The sequence below is a fragment of the Apteryx mantelli genome, chromosome 1, assembly GCF_036417845.1.
Source record: "Apteryx mantelli isolate bAptMan1 chromosome 1, bAptMan1.hap1, whole genome shotgun sequence".
NCBI classification, from domain to species: Eukaryota; Metazoa; Chordata; class Aves; order Apterygiformes; family Apterygidae; genus Apteryx; species Apteryx mantelli.
The window spans coordinates 176,098,302-176,122,687 of record NC_089978.1 but is presented as its reverse complement, the minus strand read 5'-3'; the positions used below and the strand labels follow the sequence as shown (position 1 = coordinate 176,122,687).

Sequence of the window (24,386 nt, the reverse complement as noted above, 5' to 3'; positions counted from 1 at the left end):
ATTACTATATGTATTCAAGAAAGAGAAACTACCAGGAGGCCATACATGAACAAGCTATGACCAAGATGCTGAAATTGTATTTTTCAGGTTATGGTGAATAAACTGAGAAGAACATGTCTTCAGGAAGGCAACCCAGACAGTTCTACAAAATGTTCTTGGCAGTGGCCACAGTACACTAAGGCTGAACTGAAATGATTCAACACCACTTGGGAATTTAAGCACCAGACCTCTATTTTGAAAATCCACAAATGGATGTGAAGGCTGAGTTGACGATACAGATATCTAAATGTCTGACATTTTTTCTGGCAATCTCAGTCTGCCTCAATACAGTGTGAGATGCTGACAGAGTGGAAAGTGAGAGCTGCTTGCCATGGAGGATACTATGCTGTGGTGGAAGACATAAAGGCAGACTTAACGTGCAGGTGAAGTAAACAGTTGTCTGGGGAAAAACAACTGCCTTGAGGAAAAGGCAGGGCTCTGCTGCCTATCCGAGGATGGTTGAGCTCAAGAGGAGAGGACCTGCGCCCCTGCGCCATGGCCCTGCTAGCACCAAACCACCCTTTGTAGAAGCAGAAGTTGCAAAGCTGTCTCCATTTCTTAACTTTCCCGTATGTATAGCAGCACCTGTAGGTCCCATGCTACAGTGAGCAACAGTTGGCAGAGCAGCTGAAAAGTATCTCTCTTCTCTATGCAGTGTCCTATTGTTTCTTGTTAGTTTTTTTCTTTCTTTCTTTCTTTTCTTTCCCTGGGAAGAGGAGTATATGGGTTCAAACTCCCTTAGTTGAGAAGGGATCTTCAGAGGTTCACCTCTAATAAGAAAGGTTAGAATTTATTTTGTTCACCACAGTAAGCTGTTTCCATAATATAGAATACCAGATCAAGCTGTCAAAAACATAAACCCTATAAGATTTTTTTTCTAATTGATATGATTTTTGTTGCTCTGTGATAACGATTTCTTTCTACTCAGACTGTAAACAATCAATATACTTTCCTTATATATACTTTCCTTGTATATACTTTCCCTGTGCTGCAAGATTTGCCTAGTGGAAGGAAAATTTATCAGAAGTGGACACGACCCTTATATAAGGGAGCAAGGGGTAATGACAAGAGAGGCTTTCCAGCTGCATGACTGCAATTATGTCATGATATGTAAGAGTGCATGTTGCAGTGACTAGTGTTAAAACACTATTTCTTTCCCCTGATAAGGTCAGCCTAGTTTATTATGTTAACCTTATGGGTGCATTGCTGCAGTCTGGGCTACTGATAATATTACTTTGAGATTCTCGGGTGAAACAGCCTCTGTAAAGTATTTTACAAATAGATTGATTAAGAGTCAACTAAATCCACATTTCAGATGAATAAATTGACTCAGAAAATTCTGTTATGCTCTGGTTCACTGGTGTGGTTCAGAATGACAAATATAATTCCTGATTTACAAACAAGATTTGGTATCTAGTTCTAACAGCTAAATGGCTTTCTTTCCATAATCTTATACACTGCTTATAATCATTGTTCAAAAGATGATGAAAAAGAATTATCTGAATGCCAGAAATGATTTTTTAGATAGAAATGCTCCCTGTTCTGTCACCAAATGCTGGGAAAGTGTAATAAATATATTAATTCTTTACTCTACTGGAAAAGTGGGTATTGTTATCTTGGATTATAAACTTACCTTAGTCATAAATTTAGACTCTCTGTTCTAAATAAGAGCAAAGTTTAATGGAGAATTTAAAATAAAAATAAATGATCTGACAAGGAAAGAAGAATTTATTGGATGTAACTTGAAAAAATGCTGCAATTTTGGCCTGATATATAGACTGTAAAACAAGGATTCTGTTTGTACAAAGCTTAATAAAATGTAAAATGAGACTAAAATTCTGTATAGCATATACAAATACCCTTTCAAGACTTGGTGATACTTTACATCTACTTGATATCTGCAGGGCATATTTTTAGGCTGATTTGAATCACAGATGAAAGAATTCTATCAGGTTATCTTGCAGTTCCTCTTATTAGGAATGAAAAATTGTTCCCTAAAGCACATTTTGTAACCTTTTTGTCCAGTTTGGTTTTAAGTACTCAAAGACATAGATGTTCCTGCTGTGTTCATTAAGAGGTTATTCTATACACCAGTGGATCTCACTGTCTGTAAATTCTCCCTACCATTCAACTTAATAATTATCTATGAATTATCTATCTTAGTTATTATCTATTTCATCAACCTAAATGTTTCTTTATTTGACTTGCTGTCAGCACATGAAAGCTGGTTAAATATCATTAAGTGTTAGGGTTGTTTCATTATACAATATTTAATCTGAATTATTTAAATAACTTACCCATTATTCATTCAGATTATAGTTAGGAATTAATTTAGAAATTTGTTCATTAATGCAGTGCATATGAGTATTAGGAATATCTTTTATAAAAGCTTTTCAAAAGAAAATTTTCTACTTAAAGTGATGATTAAAGAAAGAAAGAAACAATTGTATGTTTTCATCTTTTTATTTATCAATTCCTCCTACTAGTCTTCTCTTTATTTTACTCTGTGTAACTTATTTATTTTATCTATATCTTTTGGTCATAAAAGAGCCCCAGAAGTGTACAGCAAGCACCAAAGAAAAAAGACTAGATGTATTCCAGCTCTGATCTACTGACTACACGGTCCCCAAATGTGATCTCTTTCCCAGTCCTATTTTTGTTATTTATGCTGTTTGTTCATTTATGAATTCAAGTTGCCAGTGAAACCAAATCCTACCCCCTTGTGCATGAGCTTTAAAATAGGTTTTAATTGCATAATGAGCTCTTGCTTTTTCTTTTGTTCTTTATTTATTTTTTTACACTTGTAATCATTTGTCTTTGGCAACATTGCATCCTACACTATATTCTTTACAATAAACTGAAGTAGTATCCTGATCTTATATAAAAGCTAACTTTCTGCCCACACTAAAGTCTAATGGGTCTTCATCGGAATTTAGAATTTATCCTAAGTGGGAGAATATATAAGACCAATGTCTAAGCAGAAACTCCTTATGACACTAAGGAATATAATAGGGCCCAGTGGTGTGTCTTAAGATAGAATGTATTTCTCAGCATACATGAAATACAATTCAAATATTTTCTGTTTGACAGAGGAACATGTTGTGATAATTCTAAAGACTGACTATGTATCTTAAAAGCTGAAATATATCATCAACACATCAACAGATGTTAGCAGTACTGGCCAGTAAACACTGCCCTGTACTAACGGGCTTTATAGTGATAAGTTTATTTCTATCTTTCTCTTTAAAAAGGCCTAATATTTTTTTTCCAGTGTTTCTGCTGAGCATGGATTTGTACACACAATGGACATGGTCAGCAAGATTGGACTGACATGTAGGACTTGTATTCATAGCTGATGTACAGTTTAGATGTACACTTTTAAGAATATATGTTAGCTATGATTGCCCAACAGATCTCTGAGATGTTTTAATTTCCTGTGCAGTCCTTTCCAGTAATGTTGCTGACCTCTCGTCAGCTTGATGTTTTTACTGGGACAGGTTTGGTTTAAGGCTCCTTCATATTACCCTAAAATAATCTAATCTCATCCATTTTCTTAAAGAACTTATTTCTCAAACATTGAGAAACCATAAGACATGGCCTACAGTATCATATAACATGCTCTCATATAGCTCTTCATGCTTTATATAGCTCATGCTTGAGAGAGTATACACTGTTCTCTTTAATGATATCCATAACAGCAAAAAATGAAGCACAGCTATGTTTATCTCTCTCCCTCTCAAAACTATTTTTTATTAGTTTAATTTTCTATGTCCTCTGACACAGAAACCAAATTAGCTTTTTAAATTACACCAGTTTAACATTGTTCAATTGAGATTAGCTGTTTGAATCATTGGAGTGGGCACTCAAGTAAGTAGTTTTCGGGTAAGCTAGTATGTAGATGTACAGTGTGTTAGAGTAGCAACCATGTAGAAGCATATTCCAACATAGCTTTTCCTTCAGTGGAAACAGGACAGCTGTGATCAGGTGTCCAGATGACAGCTGTTGGTGTTCCTCAAATTCCTCCTCCATAGCCTCACAGAAATGTGGTTTTGTTCCCATAGCCTCAGTGGAAGATCAGGTCCATAGCGCTTAAATTCATCAGGTTACAGTCTGCAGCTAAGCACATAAAGTTCAAAAAACTTGGAAGAAAGAGGAACTGCCCTTTGTCTGTCTTCTGTTTTTTTCTTTTTTTCTTTACCTATTTGTGTGTAGACTGACCACAGGCTCTAGATATGATTAAAACAGTCGGTAGAAAGAAAGGAAAAAGAAATGGTAAAAGTAAAGATCATGTTGAGGTATATAGCAGAATATTTAACGGAGACTTGTTGGGATAATTCACATCTGGGATATTTTTAGAAGTTAATATAATATCTTCAGAAGGACAAGCGGGGGAAAAAGGAGGAATGTTTAAGAAAAAGTTTAGAAAGTATTCAGATAAAAAGAATGTTTTCAAAACAAGTAGTACAGTGAAATACTGTTTGATGTAATTTCTGGGATGCTAGAAGCTACTTTTGCCATCTTGTGGAGGATGGATAAGGTTGTGCGTAGCCCAGTAAATATGATTTTGCCTTTCCAGCAATGATCACTGGCTTTGCACGGACCTGATAGGGCAGAGTCTCTTGTCTGGTCTTGTCCTGGCCTGACCCAGTCTTACCTTATTTTAACTGTTGTCCTGCTGCCAAGTGACTATTGCCTAGCCTGTTTTAGCTGAAGCCCTGTGAATATCTTAAGGTGAAGGTCTGGCAAACCGTTGGCAAAGTCACTGAAGAAGGAACTATATCCCTTTGTGCCAGCTGAGCCTGGGGGAGACTATTCCAGGGTTCAGGTGGGAACCGATGAGAAGGAAGCAGTCTGTGCTAAGTAAATGTGTAAAAAGAAACTCACGTCACGGCCTTGGCCTAGCCCTGTCCAAGAATCCTTCCTGTTGGATGCCATGAGTAGCCTAAATCCAACTAGTGGACTGAAACTATGGGTCCAACCTGTAGGGATCCACACCTCAGGTGCATATATGTGACTTCATGGGGTACTTTCTTACTGGTGCATGAATTACTGGACTGTAGGGAGTGGTGCAGGTGCATGTAAAGTTAGAGCACCCCATCTCCAATGAGAAATGTGTGTAAGTAGGGACCCTGTGCCTGGAAGAGGGGGGTTTGCTTGTGATCCAAATGTCCTATGAGAGAGGCTGTGTGCACACATAACCATGAAAACACAGATATGCGGGGAAGTAGGAGTGAGAACTTTGGGGGATCAGTTATGGAAGGGTGATGACATTAGTAAGTATTTTCCAAATATTTCATCTAGAATTGTGCCACTATCTGTTGCATTGCTCCTATTGATTCTGAATGTATAGTTCACTGATTGTTGGATAATTATGTTTCGTTCATATTAAATCAATAAACCATTTCAATCCTGATATGGTTTAAATCACATCAGTTGAGTATTATTTCCCAGCAACTGCTGCTGCAATAAGAAAGCAATGATCTGTTATGGCTCAAACAGAAAATAACAGGTTTAAATAAAGAAGAGGAGATTTAAGCTGAATATGAGGAAAAATCTTTGAAACAATAAAGATAATGAAATACTGCAATAGGGGCTAGGGGAACAGGGGAATATGGAAAAACAGGGTTTACAGAACTGCCATTATTGGAAGTTTTCAAGAGTACTGGAAAAATTTTAAGATCAGGTTTTGAATAAATCTATCTCAGGAATGACAGAGATAAGTTAAACTGTCTTAGAGAATGGGCAGAAATTCCAAGATCCAAGACAAAATAACCTATCCATTTAGGTGTACTAAATACATTCATTTAGCTTACTTTGGCTTATATATTCAAGTAAATAGGTTAAGTGAAAATAATCAGCCAGAGCTGAGAAGTGGCTAGTACAAGGATGGAAATCAGCAAAAGAAAGCACAGCAAAAGAGGGGGAATTTAGAATATTTAAAGACTTGGCAGTGTCCTTGAGAAAATATTGCGGCTATAAAAGTATTGTTTGGTATTTCATTTGTTTTGGTGTAATTGGCATTGTGATGTCCTATCAGTTCAGTAACTCATTTCACAGTAAACCATGAAAAGAGCAGACCCTATATACTTAGCATTAGTTTGATAGGGTAAATAAAGAAATAGCTGTGAACAACTAGATTCATTAAAATGCAGTTATAGCCTCATGTTTTCAATTGCTGCAAAGTTGCAAAGCTGCAGACTTTTTCTGGTTGCTGTATTGTCACTGTATGCAGGAATGATACTGAAACTAGCCTGTATCTCTAGTACAGCCAGTCATTCTATACTGATAAGATACACAAAAACAAGATCGTGATCTAGGGTACTATCCATTTTGGCTGAAGAAATCTCACTTCTGTGAGATGTTTCCAGCATCAATTTGTATACAGACAGAACAGTTTTGAAGCACAGCAAGGTTAGCACAATGTTTCATGTCATTCCTGTCATGATCAAGAACCCTTAATCTCAAGTACTTTTTAAAGCTGAATTTAGCTGCTATTGTTTTTTTTTTTTTTTTTTTTTTTGTATGACAGTTTAGTACAGAAAAGATTGAAGGATGTTTGTGGCAACCACTAGCATGCAGTTGTATTTTTAAGTATATTGGGCCCTTACAAAATACAAGGACTTTTAAAAGGAAAGAGTGGAATAGACTAATTTTCCATTCTGACTCTTATTTCACTGTAACTAAAATTGGTGGTTTGACTTCTGCTCTCTCCTTTACAGTATGAGGTGAACTTCTCTGAGGATATAATTGGAAACTTCTAGACATTATTACAAAATAAATAATAAAAATAAATTCAAGTAACTAAAGACAATCAATACAGACCAGTAGTAATCAATACACAGGAATTGACTTTAAATTATGGCAAAACTGAAAGTATTCATTTTCTGGTCACTGCACATAACAATTGCTTCCATTTGTGCAATACTTTAAATTACTTCTGAAAGTGTTGTTTTTGCTGCTCTTTATAGGTGTTCATGTTCATAACTTTCTGGTTTCATGCTCATAATTTTCACTTAGAGGATTTGTGGTATACTAGAATTTTGGAGTTTTCTTTGCTAGAAGTTTCTTCACCCTGACTCTTTTTTTTTCCTTCTTTTTCTGTTCTGGAAATTACTCATGTTTGGTCTGAAAAAATGCTGTAATTCATGTCTTGCCACTGACATACAAAATGCAAACTGAGGCATTGATTAAATGGTCTCTTTAATACAATATAAGCCATAATTTGCCTCTGAATAGTTTGGTCTAAAATTCTCCCTACCTGGCCATTTCCACCCCCTACTTATCATTGGCCCAGTGTTCACACAAGCAATATGTGGCTGTGTATGTTAGCTGGATCAGAGAATCAATTTGACTGCAAATTATTTTTTTCGTTTGTTCGTTGTGTATTTTTTATTTTGTTTTTCTTTTTTTTTGGAGGGGGTGGGGAGTGAGGGGGGCATTGATTTCCACTGGATTATGTCCATGGTCTGAGTTACCTTTCATTTAGTTGCCCAGCTAAATGTCTCCATGTCATCCTCCAAACTGACAACTCCTGTTACATTTCAGGTACAATTGTTTAAAATGAAGTAAGAATGATAAAAAGCAACCGCAAAAGTTTTATGAATCCTGTAACACTTAGAAGCCTGGCATGATGTCAAATGTATGTTAACTGTGTTCTGGGTATGGGGCATTTTAGTCACGCTTCAAAAAATACCTGGTGGACCAGAGAAATCCCGAATTTTACTGTGTTGCCTTCTTTGAAATTGTGGATTTTTTCCCTGTTTTCTTGAAAGTGGAGTGGAGAAGTACTGCAGTTTGCACATATAACCTTAAATGCTAGAAGTGTTTGTATGTACTGGAAGTGTTTGTAAATACAGGAAGTCAAAAGATGAGCATTTCAGCCTTGATTCTGTCTTTATATGGTGATTTTTGGCTACACTGCTTGTGCTTTTGAGTCCACATCCCTTCATCATGGTGACTACTGTAGTTAATGTGAAATTCACACAACAGATAGGATCTTGTGGTATACTAGCAGTTTTAAACAGAAATTTTAAGAACTATTATTGAAATACTGCCTTAAAATGGTTTTGTGTCCTCTAGAATACATTAATAAAGTTGCAATTTAAGTCATTTTTTTCTTACTTTGGTAAATTTCCACTGTGTGTAGTTCAGCAAGAGGTTTGCTTAGCAAAAATACTGCAGAACTTGGGCCTTAGATGAGAATCTATTAGTGACGATTGAAGAATCTTGAAATTTTTGTGGAAAAGCTATCTAATAGCTACCTAAATGATTAAAGAAGTACCTAGATCCCTAAGTTAAAAAAAAAAAAAGAAAAAAGACTGCAAAAATTTGTAGGGTAAAAGAATTTTCCATTCAAATTCTGAGCACTAATGAGGCCAATTACAGTTGTGTTCAGTTTCATCTCCTTCAAGTCAACTGGTTAAGTAGCTTCCCAATTATTTCCCTTTTTTCAGTCATAATTTAATTTTTCCCAGGCCAAATAACCTACTCTTCTTTCTGTAAAATGGACTACATTTTAGGAGGCAAGGTCCTCATCCTGAATGATGTGTCTCCATTGTAGCCTAGATCAAACAGTTTCTCAGGCTAAGATCTGCAAGAGGCTTTCATATGAAATCCCCCAAAGCCACCTTCTCGCCTATTGCAATCTCTCTGCACAGTGACCATTTATTTCCTACTAGTTGCTAGAGCTCCCTGGGTTGATGCATTACAGTAGGTGTCTGCTGACCCTGGCATCCCATGAAGTTCAGTGGTGGTGCTGAACAACTTCTACAAAGTTACAAAGAAAAGCAAAGCACATCTTCCAGATGAAGGTCATTCTTTTAATTCAGCTGGTCACCACTCAGCAAGAGATCATCACTGAGATGCAGCCTGGGCATCACAGTTAAGGAGCAGAAGGACAACTGAGATAATCCCAACAAATTGCTATATGAGGTAGAGCTGCATACCCTTCCTGAAATTCTGGACAAAACACTCTCTTGCCTGTCCCTCACTTAGCTCAGTTTACAGCCACCCGTGACTAAAAGCCCAGTGCAGTTTATGGGCTTATAGAATCCGCTCCTTGCACGTTATAGCTGGGGTCTACAGCTGAATGTTACGCCAAATGTAAAAAATTAGCATCTCATTAACTGAGGTTGACTTGCCCCAGCCTCTGAACAAAAAAAAAAAGCAAAAAAAGCAAAAAAAGCTTTTTTTTTTAAGTGATAAATTTCAAAAAGAGGACTTTCTCTGATTTGCCCAAACCCTGTCACACAAGATTAATCTAGCCCTTGGAGAATAACTTTCTGCAGATTATCTGGCTCCGATAGTTCCAGTGTTATTCATGTGCTCACAGAGGTGAAACACAAATCCAAGCTATCTGAATTTTTCAAACAGTAACCTTGATCCCTCTTTTTGATATCATTCTTGATTTTCTTCCACTTGCCTGATCCTTCCCTCTACCTGTAAGGAAGATAATCACAAGATAATTTGCTGGTCATTTTAGAAAAGCTTTTTAAAAAGGCTTCTCTGATGAACATAGATAATTTGTTCAACGAATATGGAAGTGAATTTCTTTCAGCTTTTTGCCTCATTTATAACCTGTTCATGCTGAGTGTTTTGTTGAGTACTCTTAATTCACACACAGCATGAGTGGGATTTAATAATTAAAAAAGATGACATTTCAACACTCATTATTCCACTCACTGTTGCTTTGCAATTTTCTGCACATTATATAGTTGAGACCCAATGACTTGAAAATACAGATTTGTGTATCCAAAAAGCTTTGGTCCAAATCCTGTCATAAATTTATTCCTACAAAAATGCATGACTATCTCAGCATGTAGGCTGAGTATTTGTTTAGTATTATAAATTGGATTCTTAGAAAAGTTTTTTTTTTTTGACAGCTTGTTGTGCAGATGCATTTGTTATGATCTAGTATTCTTATGCTAAATAGATTTAAAAAAAAAAAAACAAACAAATTACATAGTGCAGGATGTAAATATTGTCCAGAATGTATGCTTTTAGGTAAATTGTATTACAGATAGATGCATTTTTCCTGATCACTGCTGGAAATCATTATTTCTGAAGGAGGAGACTCACTAATTTGGGATGCAAACGAGGGTCAGAGAAAGAATCAAACCTTTTAGGAAGTCTTGTATGTGCTTTGATGATGGCAGCCTCTCTCAGGAAGTTCTAGAAGATAATTCCACTTTGCAGAAATTGTTCGGTTTTGTTTTAATTACTCCAGTTTATCACCATTATAAATACTTTCTTAATCTTCGTTGAGTCTTCTGTACCAAGATACACACTTCCTACTTTGTCTTTCTAGAAGTTAGATGTCTAGGCTTAGCTTGCCATGTAGGCTCTGTTTACAGTCTGTAAACTGCAGACAGTTTCTCTTTCCGCTGACTGTCACAGGAATCTCGTGAGTAGAAGTGGAGCCATATCACGTTTCAATGGTATAAGTTAGGAGAGATGAAACCTAACCCTCCTTTGTATATTTCTATTTCTGGAAGCATATATTACTTTTAAGCTAATGAAACATTGATAAAAAAGCTTTGGCTGTTTATACAACCATAATAGAATTCCTTGAAAATTTCCAATGATTTTCAAAAATTGCCTTATTTCTGAGTGAGCTAAATAATGAAATAAAATAAACCTGTTTCAGCAGCTTTTAAATAAAAAAGTCTAATTTTTGACGCATATTTTTATATCTTAACTTGTTTTAAAACTGATGTGCTTTCACTCTATCTCCCTCACTGATTCACTTTTTCAGTATTAATTAGTATTATCTGGAGTTAGGAGCTCAAATTCCTTTAAACAGAGAAAGGATTGGACCTTTGACCATTTGCACAAGGCTCTGTGATCACTACAGGCGTGTTTTGGATGACAGCCATCACACTGGAGAATGAGGCAGAAGAGTAACGCATCGAAGTGTCTTACTAGTTACAGGTGTTAGCTGCTCCTCTCTCTCAAGACACAGCTAGTTCTGGCCATATCTAGAAGCAGAGATTAAACTATCATCTAGATCATTGCAAATATCTTCAGGCACCTTCAGCTTGGCACCTAAGCACAAGTTTGAGGACTAAAAGTTATATTAGGCACTGAACTTACATGTACTCATGATACAGCTAGAATGAATAATCTTGATCTTGCCTGTTCTTGATCTGCTCCTAATCCTCCAGAAGGTTCCTGAGTGCCCTCTGGGTTGCGTGGGGAATTCATGCTATGGGGACCTCTCTGTTTCTGTTTGAAGGTACTTTTTTGGAGAAAAAATGAAAGTTGTAAGACCAGGCACTTCTTACTCATGTGCCTGATTTGGTATGAGTGTGTTTTGTTTGCTGAGGATAATGTAAAGGATGTTTCTGTGATTTGACAATCATTTTCTATATTTGAGACTGATTTTTTCACCCCATGTAGGTGTTAACATCAGTGAGTGAGAGTGTTAGTTAAGAAGTGTGTAAGGGAGTAGGTACCTGCAAAATACTGTAGATAGGCAAAATGATCTCCCTTTCTGATGAGATTCTGGAGCAGCCTGTTGATCTCTGGAAACAGTAACAAGTAACAATTCTAATAGGACTGAAAGCAGAGAACCAGGCCTAAAACTCTCACCAGCCTTTGTCACACCTAGACCCTTGAGGTAGCATTAGGACTCAATCTCAGCATTACTCCTTATAACTGCAAAGGAAGATTAAGCAATTTGCCTGAGGGTCAGTGTGGGCTACTGGATCAGGTACAGAGATATCAATCAGAGGAAAAAATCTTAGAGCTGTTAACTCATTTTTGCCGAAATTGACCAAAAATACCTCTGGATAAAGATGGCCCATGAAAAATTCACTCCATAAGGGATTTATTTAATACAGCTATGAACAACTGAGTGCTAGTAATACACACTGAATTGAACTGTAGCACTGTTTCATGCTCTCTTCATTGTACCTTTATTCTATATCCTTCATTCATTCTGTTTCGAACTAAATAAATAATCTTTTTGAAGGAACCTTATTCTATGGAAACTCTTGCCATGTGCAGTCCTTTCAGTATGCTTTCTCATTTTTCCTTTAATAAAAATGACTAAAAGAACTGATTGTTATTACTGAGCCTCTTAAGTCATCTCGAAATAAAGATCTATTTCTATCACGAGAATTTAAAGACGGATGTAGCATTTTATCTGTTTTAGACAGCAGTATTCAGAATGTGCATGTTCCTGCTGGACAGTACAATGTATGACTTTATTATATGACACACAGTAACTTGTATTTAAATGCATTTTTCTTATTACTCATTTAAGAATATGTTAGTCCACCCACTGTGCCTTCCCTGTTCACCCACTGTGCAGCTAAGGAACTGCAGGATGAGAATGGCAAGAAAATATATAGTTGCTTCTATAAAAGAAAAAATAAAAGGAATTTCAGAGAAAAAAATATTATTACACATTTGTATAATATTATAAGAAAAAATAAGGAAGTGTTCATTTGACATTAAACAAATGACTATCAGGAATATTTTATATGCCTAGAGTGGGTTTTGGATTACTTTAACTGCAAGCTAGGAAACAGGAGAAAAGTACTAGAAGAGAATCAGTAAAAGTATTTGTTTAGCTGTATTTCCAAAGAACCAGTCTTAACATTGTAATAGAAAATGAATTTTTACTTGAAGAAATCATAAGGTTCTGACTACAAAAGCAGTTATTTGTAGCTAAGCTACAAATTTTGAGTAGATAAACACAATTCAAACATTTAAATCTTTTAAAAATGAGTGGGAAGAGGGTGGAGGATTATGGGATGGTTAATAGTGTAAAGCAGGTGTTGAATTATCCTCAGATCTGAAGTGTCCCTGAATAATTTAAAATGCTTGCTTTTGGCAGATGCTCAAACCATGAACATATCTGATGATGTTTTGGATTGTATATTGTCTATGAAAATTTTATAGAATTATTCATACTAAGGGAATATGTTTTGATATTTCTGACATGTTGCTTTATATCCTGGTACTTTACGTCCAAATAAATTATTTTGCACCAGATGACATGCACAAATAGAGCAAGGTGAAGTATTCACTTTGTTATGAGACAGCAGTCATAGTCATCAGAAGCATTATGAGAAGTATTTCTACTTAATCATATAGATTTCTGTGTTTAAAGAAAACAAGATATCCATTTCTTATAAGATGCCTTCATTGGTCTAATTATGTAGAAATAGGATTTATTTGCATTAGATGACATATATGTGTGTGTGAATACTTCCATGTTAGAATAACTGAACATACAATGACAAAGTCAGTAAATATATTCTGTAATAGATTCGTCTCTGTTTTTCAGTCTACATATAGTAAAATGAAATAATCCTGTATCAGTATTTTATAAGTTGATGGATATTAATGAAGGATTTCCAATAATAATTATCCTCTTATTTATTAGTAAGTGCCATCAATTTAATTTAAAGTATAAATTTTACACCCACTTAAATATTAAAGAAAAATAGGTGAATACATTTTTTTTCTGCTTACACAATTTTATTTTGACTTAACTAAATTGGGGAAATGATTTAAGCTAAACAGAAAAGAGTCACTCATAAATTCCTGATTTCATTAAGACGGTCCTGAAAAATGTTTTAAAGTGAATTGATGTAATATAAGAGAGTCTTAAGACTTATCCACTGCAAGCACTTCCACAGAGGGGAGAGAAATCAATGGGATATGTGGAAGCCCACAAAAATCATTAAAAACTGAAAGACTGAGCCTGCTTCATCGCTTCATAGTTCTGCTTCTAAACTGGTAACCTCAAACAAAAAAACACATAATGAAGCAGTCAGTCAGTACAATGGATATTTAACCTTTTTGCTATAGTGTCTTAAAATTCTTTATAAAACCATCTGGAGTAAAAAATGAAAATTGCTTATGGAAAACTCTGGAAAAAACAAGCAGGGACCAATGTCATAGTTTGAGCTTAAAATTTAAATTCTGCATTTACTGACTAATTTGTATAAGTACATTACAATTTCAGTTAAGCATGCTAACTATATATATATATATATATTTCTTTTATGCATCCTTAACTGTTGTTTTATATTTATGCACTTGGATTTAGGTTTGCCTAATACTTTTTGCAGCAAGCTAAGAAACTATCATTACAAATAAACTCTTAAACTGTTTTCTGGGAAGACTGCAACATGATATGTGCTAGAATAGTTATCTAGTGAGGCAGATGTTTGGATATATGAAGGATTAGTATGTTTCTATAAATTGCGATCGTGAGCACCATCCTCTTCAGGTATCTGTCAGTCAAAGGAAAAGTCTTCTGTTACAATTGCTTATAGACAATTTCCAAAGATGTTGACTTCTGTACCTGAAATGACGTTTGCCTTCGCAGAGCAAACTAGCATGTTTCATCAAGAGCTAGAACTGATGATGTGGAAAAGGTTTACATTTTCTTTTAGCTGTCTCCGCTATAGAGCTCATGTGAACTATTTTGAATAGAAAATATTATTAGGTGAATCACCTGTAGGACACGCTTTTTGTTCTCTAATGTTAGAATGACATAAAAAGGTATATGAAGTGGTTAGGAGATGAAAAGATGTACCATCTACTTGCTCTCACCAACTTTTATCATTCCCTTGCACAAAGTCAGTAGAAGGAAGCCTCAGTCCTTCCAACCCCAAAGACACTGCTTACAGCCACCACTAAAGAACACATGCCTTCATCTTTTCTCCTAGGCCCAGCATAACTTTATGAGCTCGTGTGTGCTCATCTGTTAATCTTTTTCTATGGGTCTCATTAGTTATGCTCCTCACAAATAACATCGCTTCAAAACACTGCTACTTGTTCTTCAAACATTTTTGGCTTTCAGCAGCTTGTTCTTGCTTTGACCCTAACGTGCTCTCAAATGGCACCAGCCAGCTGGGAACATAGAGGATACTGAAACCTGGATACTGGCTGCCAGAACTGGTCCAGTTTTTCCTACTGTGTTATTTTCATTTTCTTTTGGTGTCCTTTTCTTTCCTCCCCAAAGTGGAATTTACTATCTTAAAATTCCATTTAGGTTTTCACTAGTCATCAGTTTTAATCATATTTCAGAAAAAAAAGAAAAATCTTACTAACTGCCATTTTCTCTGCCTTTCTTCTGTCATTCCTGCTTCTAATTTTCCTGCTGCTTCTCTGGCTTGTTTGCTGCCAAAGAGACAGATTGTTCTTCCATAATTTAACATTTATCAACTTTTGAATTTGAATCCCTTTGATTTTCCTTAAATAGTTACAAAAGCTAATGACAACTAAAAATAAAAATAGTATCTCTACATTTAAAAGCTCATACATTTCAGACTACACAATTTTTCAAATAAAGAGTGAAGGAATCAATTACTAAGACAAAAAAATAGTCAATTCTAAGATGTATGAAATTGTCAAATGCTCCATATTTTGAAATGCAATTCTTTAATCTCTGAATGAGATTCCACATTTTCAATATCAAACACATTTAGCAATGAATCTTGAAGTGACCACATATAATGATTCATAATCTTGTTGACAAGCTGCTCTCTCCTTTCTGTTGTTCCACTAGCTAGTCAGACAATTTTTTAAAGATTTTTTTTCACTATTTGCATTATTCTTTAATAACAGAGTTGTCAAATACACAGCCTGAAGGCTGAATATAAGCTGTGAATAACTTAATGTGGCCTGCCAATAAATTAAAGATTTGAAGTCTTTCATAGCTTGTTGAGTCTTTATGTAGGAAGCAACTTTTGCCAGTTAGGAAGGAAATAAGGAGCTTTATTTACAGAGAGTAAATAGTGGTAGAAGACCACTATGTAAGTAAGACCGTGTAAAGTTCCATTAGGCAATACTTGTCACAATAACGTTAGACATTTCAGCATAGTACTAGCCAGCTTTCAAACTAATTTACACGCCATCCTTGTCAGTAATGTAAATTTAGTTAAGGCAAATAATTGTGTTGATAATGCTATTAGATGAGATTTTGTATTGTTAGAGATGTTTGTTTATTTTATGACATTTTAGTTTTTTCACTTTTGCAATGTTAATCAATAAATAATTGTAGACACTAATCATACCTGGGCAGTGTGTTGGCAGAGCAGCTAAGGGGGATCTGCTGTGGATATCAGCCCTAGCCATGCTCCCTATTGATCCAGCTGGCACATGGTATTTTGGGTTGAGAAATCAAAATCAGCAGCAGATGACGCAAGTCACCTTTTTCCCTTATATACTACTGGTTATCAGGAACTGGTATTCCTTGAGCTCTTTCTGAGCCGCTTATGCAATCACTGGATACAAACACTCCATTTTAAACTACTGTTTCTTTTTGAAATGCTTAAATGCTTTTTAAATTGTACCCATATTTATTTCATTATATGATAAGAGTTCCATTTTATGTACTTGTGCCTCTTGGAAGTAGGGTAATGAGCTATTTGTGTATATGTGCTGTTCACATAACAAAAGCCAGATAAATGTAATGGAGAAGGAAGTAATAAATCTACCTGAGTTTATGACTTGGCCCTGTTCAAGTAGCAAAGTTAATACAACAGATTTCTTCAAGCATAAAAAATATAAAATGAGATAAAACTAAAACAGCTAAGTAAACCTAGAGGAAAAATGTATTACTGCCTGTTAATTTTAAACAACATATTTTTCCATAAAACACCCTCACTGGGGAATGATACTTATTGTTCTTTTGAAAGCAATTACTCTACTGTGTAGTACATTAAACTCCAAAAAACACACCAATAAACAGCAATAATAGTGATCCTTTAAAGTGTCCCCTGTGTGCTGTGATGTATCTATTACTAACTCGCACAGTAAATCCAAACTGCTCAGCAAATGCTATAGAATGTATCTGCAGGGCTTAATCCAGATTTTCTCATTAAGGAGCCTTAAAAGTACACAATTGGCTATACCAATAAAGTTCTAAAAGCCACACTTCCAAAGTTTATTTAAATTTTCAGAAAGCAATTATAGAAACTAAGCCATTGCTGAATATTAATGAGATACAGAAGTTAATGATAAAGCACTGTAAATTAGAGTTGTAGGCCTTCAGCTCACAAACTGTCCTGTGCTGGTGTTACTGGCTCCACTCTGTACCAGTCAGTCTTCAGGTTTGGGACTCTTGATTCTGGACCATGAGAAATATTACGCTATTTAAGCCTACTATTAAAGGAATAACATTATCTTTAACAATTATATATTTTAAAGCAAACTTCCTGGAACTCATTTTCTTATTTTCCTATTATAAATTATTTTGTCTCCCTGCTTCACTAAGACTTATGCTGTCCCTGATGTCTGAAGCAGAGAGAGGACTGTTTTCTCTTTGATGATTTTGGGTGCTTACTTAACAATGGGAGAAGCATCAACTCTATAGTGGACAGGTTAAAAAATGTTTCCCTCCCAAAAGTTCTGAGTGACCTGTAATAATTTCTATATGGTCACAGGAAGTATGAATTTTGCTTCCACATCATGATTGCTTTGGCAAAACAGGCAGCTACTTGTCATGATGTCATTCTAACATATTTGCATGAAAATTAATTTTGAAAATAAGACTGAAGACACCTCTTTCCATTGACCTCTCACAGAAAAATATAATGAACATGCTAATTAGTAACATGAGCTAAACTAATTTAAGAGTCCCTATCATTCAGTATCAAATATAATTTCCTCTTAACTACCTCCTGTAGTTTTCCAAAGCAGAGGTCCATATATTTCACAAAATTCTTTGATGAAAGCTGAGGTATTTCCATTATAATAGCATCAGTCTAAAGTAGTATTTTGTTTAAAGTAGAAACTTTTAAGACATAGTGCCTACAGTGGAGACATACTGTCAGTCTGAAGTACTGTAAATGATGTAGTAAACCTATTTATAAACGATATTAACTTTAAAGATGTTAGTGTGAGTTCAAAATTGTCTGTTTTCTACTGTATGTCATAATCCAGCATTTTTAATTGAGTATGTCAAGAGCTGAGCACATGCTGAAATTGCCACCTGTCCACAAAAATGAAGAGTCCTCAGGGACTTCATCCAAACAGTTCCACTACTTTTTTTTTTTTAATGTAAATGCACTATAAAAAGCCAACAGCTCTACAAAAATAAATGACCTGTTACAGAGCAAAGAGTTCTTCAATTATCGTTTTCACTGGCAACATAAACTTACTTTTCAATTACTGTTTTGAAATGTTTTTATAACTGCACTACCTGTAGTTACTTAGGTCTTCTTTCCTATCCCTGTTGAAGGTTTCCACCTCTGAGCAGCACCAAACGTTTGTAAGGCTGTGTGTTACTTTAGTGGGCAGAAACTGACAAGAAACAGATTAAAATGCTAACTTTTTTAGTTTATATGATACAATCCATGACTGAAATTGTAAATCTACATCCTTACTACTCTGGCAACTAAGATTTTCTGTAAATATTCTTTTAAACAGTCATTTTCCTATAAGCCTCAAATGGTAAGAGTTCATGCAAAGCTATTTCACATCAGCAAAGAAAAAAAAAAGATGACCGGTGCAACTTTCTTCCTTGGATGCATGGTTCAGGCAATTTAATTTGAATTTAATTTGTCTATTTCTGATCTATTTTTACAGCTCATGACAACCCTGAAGTGATCTCATTAATGACTACATATTATGATATGAAAATTTGTCTAGTCTTTAATCATTCACTAAAGATAGAAGAATATAAATCGTCAAAATTCTCAAAATGCATGGATGCATAGATGGATTCTATTGCAAGTTTAAAGCTATAAATGTGTTACGATAAAATCAAACTGGGTATATGTCATTAAGAAATCTTCAAGTACTCTGACCAAGTCTGTGAATAATACTTTATGATATGTTGTCTTGCTGTGCAAATGCACTACAACAGTAGAAAAAACTAAGAATTTTGCAAATTGATTTCCACTGTGATTTCACACAAAGCAACTTCTGGTTAAGAAAAGCTGACCTCTTGTTAAGAACAATGGTTTTAGATTAAGCTTTAAGTGTTTATTTTAACCTTATGTAGGTTCAGAAATCGATTAATAAGTGTACTCATGAATTATATGAAAGGAAACTTTGACCTGTATTGAAAACATCAGACCCTTTTCAACCAATATTACTTGGAGTTAATTTGCAATGTAGTTATAACACTATGGTTGTGCATCCCACATAAGAATCTATACAAATAGATACCAGTTTCATAATATTTTTAGATATAGCAAGTGGCAATTCAGAAGTTTAGTTTATGTTGCTAATAAATCTAGCTACTCACGTATTTCCACAAAAAAGTTTGATTTTTTGTCTGCACTGCTGTATCCATCATACCGAAATTCTCTCAGGTGATGAAAAACAGCTTTCTGTGATAAGGGATAAAACAGTCATAGAACAAGCTGTATAGGCAAAATTGATTTCTTATTTACAAAGTGGGCTCAAATTGGCAAAGGGGACTGCCCACTGTTAAAGTCTCTTTATGGGCAACAACATCAACAAAATTGAATTTTAATGTTTCTGTGGGCCTTAAGCACTTTATGCAGGATGTGTGTTTTCCTGAGCTCATTTCATTTTCATAATCATCAAAAAATGTGTCAATACTGAAAAATATTGGTATATATAAATGATCCTGGGCACCTCCTGGGAAATATTTCTTTATATGGATGATGTATACAGAAAATGAATTCAAGTTAGGAATCTGAGGAGAAAAGGTCTGACACTTTCACATTTTGTTCTCCTTTCTGTGCTAAAAGGCTTTGAAAATATGAGAAAGAACAATCTGCGCACAGACAGATTTCTGTGATTAAGTGCTTTCTACACACTTTTCAATCTCAATTCCTTAATCCTGTTAAACATTATTTGCACAGCAGGTACTGACTGAAAGTAGCTTTCATTTTAGCTGGAGATTTCTTCTGTGAAAGCTCTGAAAATCTGCAACTGTTAATACCATCTTTTTTTTCATGCATCTCAGCCTATAAAGTAGAAGGAAAAAAGCATCCTTTAAAGTACACATTTTAAATACAAATCTTTTCATCCCTGATGTGAACATTAGTCCTGTTTCACTTGATAGGCCTTTAATCCATTATTCAGAGTTGTTGCAATCAGCAGGCAGCTGTTTTCACAGAAACAAAACACCTCCAGGTTATCTCAAAGGGAAATCTGAATTAAACTTTCTTTACCAATTTGTGTGCACTATGCTGCATTAGGCATGTAGACATTCACCATGTTTGCCAGAAAATAAAAAGAGGGGAAAATCTTAGATTTCTGAAAAACATTTTTTTTACCGATTTCTGAAGTGATCAATTACAATCAGATTTTTGTTTCTCCAGTCTAGTTATCTCCTTGCTTCTACTTTCTATTAATCTCCTCATGAGATGGCAGCACTCTTTGCCACTCCTCACTGCTTTGCTTTATGAAGATGTGCAAAAAAAGTCTCTTATGAAAAGCTGACTCACAAAAAATTTGAAATTTTAAATCATTAGTACGATTGATATTAGGGAAGAGAAGTATCCCCCAGAAAGTGATGTACAGTAAAGAATGTATAGATAGAAAACACTGGACCATTTAGCAAGTCTTTCTTTACTTTCCCTGCTCAGCCCTACTTGGAAGATAAAATGAGTCAAGAGAAACTATTACTTCTTTGGTGTTTTCTTCCCTCCAAACGGACCAAAGTAATTTACATTTGGGTAGCATTTCAAGATGAAGTAGAGTGTTAATGCACTATTTAAGTGAATATGACTGGCAGAAAATGGTAATTAGTTTTACACACACACAGGACCTATGTTTATAGCATGTGGTTTCATCCCAATGTGGAAAGAAGTCAGATTCTTTCAGAAAGCATCATAAAAAATGAAAGAGATCTTGTGCAACAGAGAAGGACACTAGCATTGTAGATAGATTTACCTTAGGTTGCTTAATTTGAACCTGGAACATACGCCTCAGTCACCCCATATTGCAGGTAAGATTTTCCACTGCCAGGTGGTAAGGTTAGACTATATTTCTGATATCAAGAAGACTCCTGTATCAGGAAGAACGGCTTTAAATGTCAGTCCCCTAAATCTAGGGGATACTTACTAGGATACTTATTTGATAAAAATGTCATTAAAATGTAAATATTTCATCATCATTATTATTATTATTATTATTATTATATTTTTTTTTGAAGAAAGTAATGTTTTCTAGTGAAAAAAAAATGTATAGAAATATTCCCAATCCCCTCTGTAAATAAGATTAGTAAGCACTTTAAATATAAATGGCAAATTTGCCTTGTTCTGATGCTTAACAGAAAAATGAATCATGCCCTCAGGGCAATTAGGATTCTGTGGCTATTGCTAATGATTTGAGAGAAGTTGTTAGGAGAACTGTAGACTGTTCCCACAACCCACTGTTTCAAAATATAGCATACAGTATAGAAGACTATGGTCTTTTAAAGTCTCTACCTTTGCCTGAACAACCTTTGGAGGAGTGTTTAGTACCTGTGAACTGCTTCACCTTCTACAAATAACAAGTTGGAGGATACCTGCAGACTCGTACCTGCACATGCATAATGCCTAACTGTCACGCTGTCATGCTATGAAGGTTCGATAGCAACGACTGAGACAGTAATATAATAATAATAAAAAAGATGTTTATTTCCTCACACAAGTTCTTGGATTAGTAACATCCATTAAAATAATGCGATTACTAATTTAGGAAGGATGACACAAAACCATCAGTTACTAATTTAGAAAGGATAACCTGAAACCGTCGATTACTGCGTTATTAATTGGAAGGACTGCTTATCCCTACTTGAAAGCTTTCTTGTTCACTCTCCTAGTGAGAGGGCTCTCAACCTCGAGGAGTTACCTTAACCCAGCGTCCCAGGAAAAGGGGAGGGGGGGGATACTCACGGTCCAGCCGGAGAGGATGATCAGGTCACGTTCCCGTCCCTGCTCAAACTCTCCTAGCTGCCAAGTCTCTTTTTATACGGCTGGGGCTCTGGGCAAACACTGCTTTCGCTGACTTTTAGCAAGTTTCGCAATCGCAGGACTGTCTGTTTGTCTGCTCGGGAGGACCCTGCTGGCGAGGCAAGACCACAGCACCTCCGTATTGCTTCTCCCCTCCCCGGGGGTGCGTGCAGGTTGCAGGTGGCAGGCTTCACTTCTCCAGTCTCGTTAATCATTCCGCAGCCTTGCGCGTATCAGTCCTTGCGCATATCGGGTGGTAGACGACTTTAGTCCTGTTAAGTCCTCTGTTCAGCAGCTTTGCGCACGTCAGCTCTGGTGCTATCAGTTCTTCTGCATATCAATTGACAAACTTCAGTCCTGTTAACTCTTCACTCGCCCGTCACTAACCCAAGCTGAGAACACTGACAAAACCTAGCTGCCTTTACAGCACATGAAATTTGAGCATTTCTAGGAAAGATTTGTCAGCTGACTTGCCTATCTGATCTCGACCACAAAATGGTCCTGGGAGTGCAGATGGGATAAAGGTCAGCAGTCTGGCTCAGGGCTTCAAGTCCTACCTGCCCACTTAAGGGGTCTGCCAGAAGTCAAGAAAAAAGAGTATATAGGCCTTAGTTTTCTCTCAACTTGAGTCTTTCAAGCAGTACAAACAGGAAGAAATTTGGGCCTTGAGCCCACAGAGGTAATTTGGGGTTCAAGCTTATACTCAAAAGGCAGCATATTGTAGCCATCGTCTTCTTCAAAAGGCTCCAAGGAATTTTGCTAGACCAGAAAAATCCTATATTGTCTCCTCCGTGGTGGATGCACAAACTGCTCCTAATATGTTAATAAAAAAAAAAAAAAAGAAGTAGTGTCGAGATTTGGCACTGACTTCATACCATGGAAGCTGGGCCATCTTTGACCTGACTTCACCTTTCCTGTTAATCTCTCGCTACAGTCTTCAAGAGTATTAGGACTGATAAAATTATTTTCCAAATATACAAAAGGCCTCATTTTCTTTTGTCAGAAAAACTGATGCAATATCACTGGAGTAATTTCAGTTGAGTCAGAGGAATTATGTTGAGGTAAGAGCAGGATAACGAGATCAGGACTTTCTTATCATAGTAGTTTCATATGTATTGACTGTGAAAGACAAAATTTAACCATCCAACATAGGTAAAGATTTAGTGGTCATCAGATGCTTTTGAGGCTAATCCTTAGAAACACTGCAAGACAACTCAAATTTTCTAAATGAAAGGCAATAAGTTTAAGGTTTGGTAAGGGAGATTCAGGCTGGCATTAGGAAAAAAAGTAACAGAAAGGACTGAAGAACCCCTAGGGAAATTTAGAATCTCAGTCATTGGAAGTTTTTAAGAACAAGTTGGACTAACATCTGTCAAAGATGGTTTAGGTACTGTCAATCCTGCCTTTGAGCAGAAGTATGAAACAGATGACTTCTTAATGTCCCTTCCAGCTCTTTTTAGTTATTGTGTGATTACATGTCCTTACCATTATATTAACTGGAGTTTATTCTAGACATCTGAGAGTCAACACAGTGTTTTCCATTTGTCAGTCTCAAGAGCACATGGGCTGTACCAAATCTCTCAAGAGTTAAGTTCTGCTCATGTTTCTCCTTAGTATATATATCTCCTTTCTATATCAGATGTTCCTTGCACAATTCCGGATAACCTAGGTGTGTCTAAAATACCTGTGAATAAAGGTCTCTATCCTTTGGGACTATCATATTTTTCAGGCTAATTCCTTTGTGCAGTAAAAGCAGGTGCAACTTTCTTTTAAATTCATGTCCAGACTGGATCGATTTCACAGGTCACAGATGCATGAGACAGACATTTTGATTAGCATGGAGAGCTTGATTTGAATGAGAAAGCTGGACCTTCTATTAAGTGAAAAAGAGAAGTGCTATATTTTTTCTCAGTGATTCTGCTGAGGGCATGCTGAGACTTCGGCGACATGACTGCAATCAGAGCAGTGCCCTAATAGTTGTTGATCAATCAAATGCAGGGGCATATAATAACTATCATTTAGTATAAAATTAGTCGTCTTCTGTTTTCACCAGGAAGTCTATTTTTAGTGTGTATTTTTCCCTTTACCTTATAATCTTTTTAATGTTAGTTCATTCTTTGAAAATTGTAAGCTTTCTGTTACCAGAAACTCATACAGACTATGCGTGTAGAGGCAGTTTTAGCAACTGTAATTGGAGGAATATATTAAAGACAAACTCAGGTGAATAGTGAAGGTGGAGACAAGGTAGGAAAGAGATAGAGAGAAAGAAAGCATGACTAGAAAAAGAAAAAAAGCTAAATGTGCCTTCTTGTATGCCTTCTTAAATAAATTAATATATACAATTTCAATACATTTTTTCTTTCCATCATTTTCTCAGCATTTTCCTTTTTAGTGTAATTTTGATATGACAATACCTGCCTGCTCTCTGAAGTGTAATACTGAAATTACAGAAAGAATACTACTTGG

General features: G+C 35.7%; 1 long non-coding RNA gene across 2 annotated transcripts in view; it reads right to left on the bottom strand.

Moving 5' to 3' along the window:
• Positions 1-20,986, bottom strand: part of LOC106488467 (uncharacterized) — a 67,510-nt gene extending 46,524 nt beyond the window's left edge. Inside the window, exons 1-2 of one of the 2 annotated variants that reach the window (XR_001293183.2) lie at positions 20,878-20,986; positions 19,256-19,340 (exon numbers count right to left, since the gene is read on the bottom strand). This is a non-coding gene — a long non-coding RNA (uncharacterized lncRNA). The remainder of the gene's footprint in view (positions 1-19,255; positions 19,341-20,877) is intronic. The other variant, XR_001293184.2, reaches the window with a different exon arrangement.
• Positions 20,987-24,386: the final 3,400 nt, after the last annotated feature.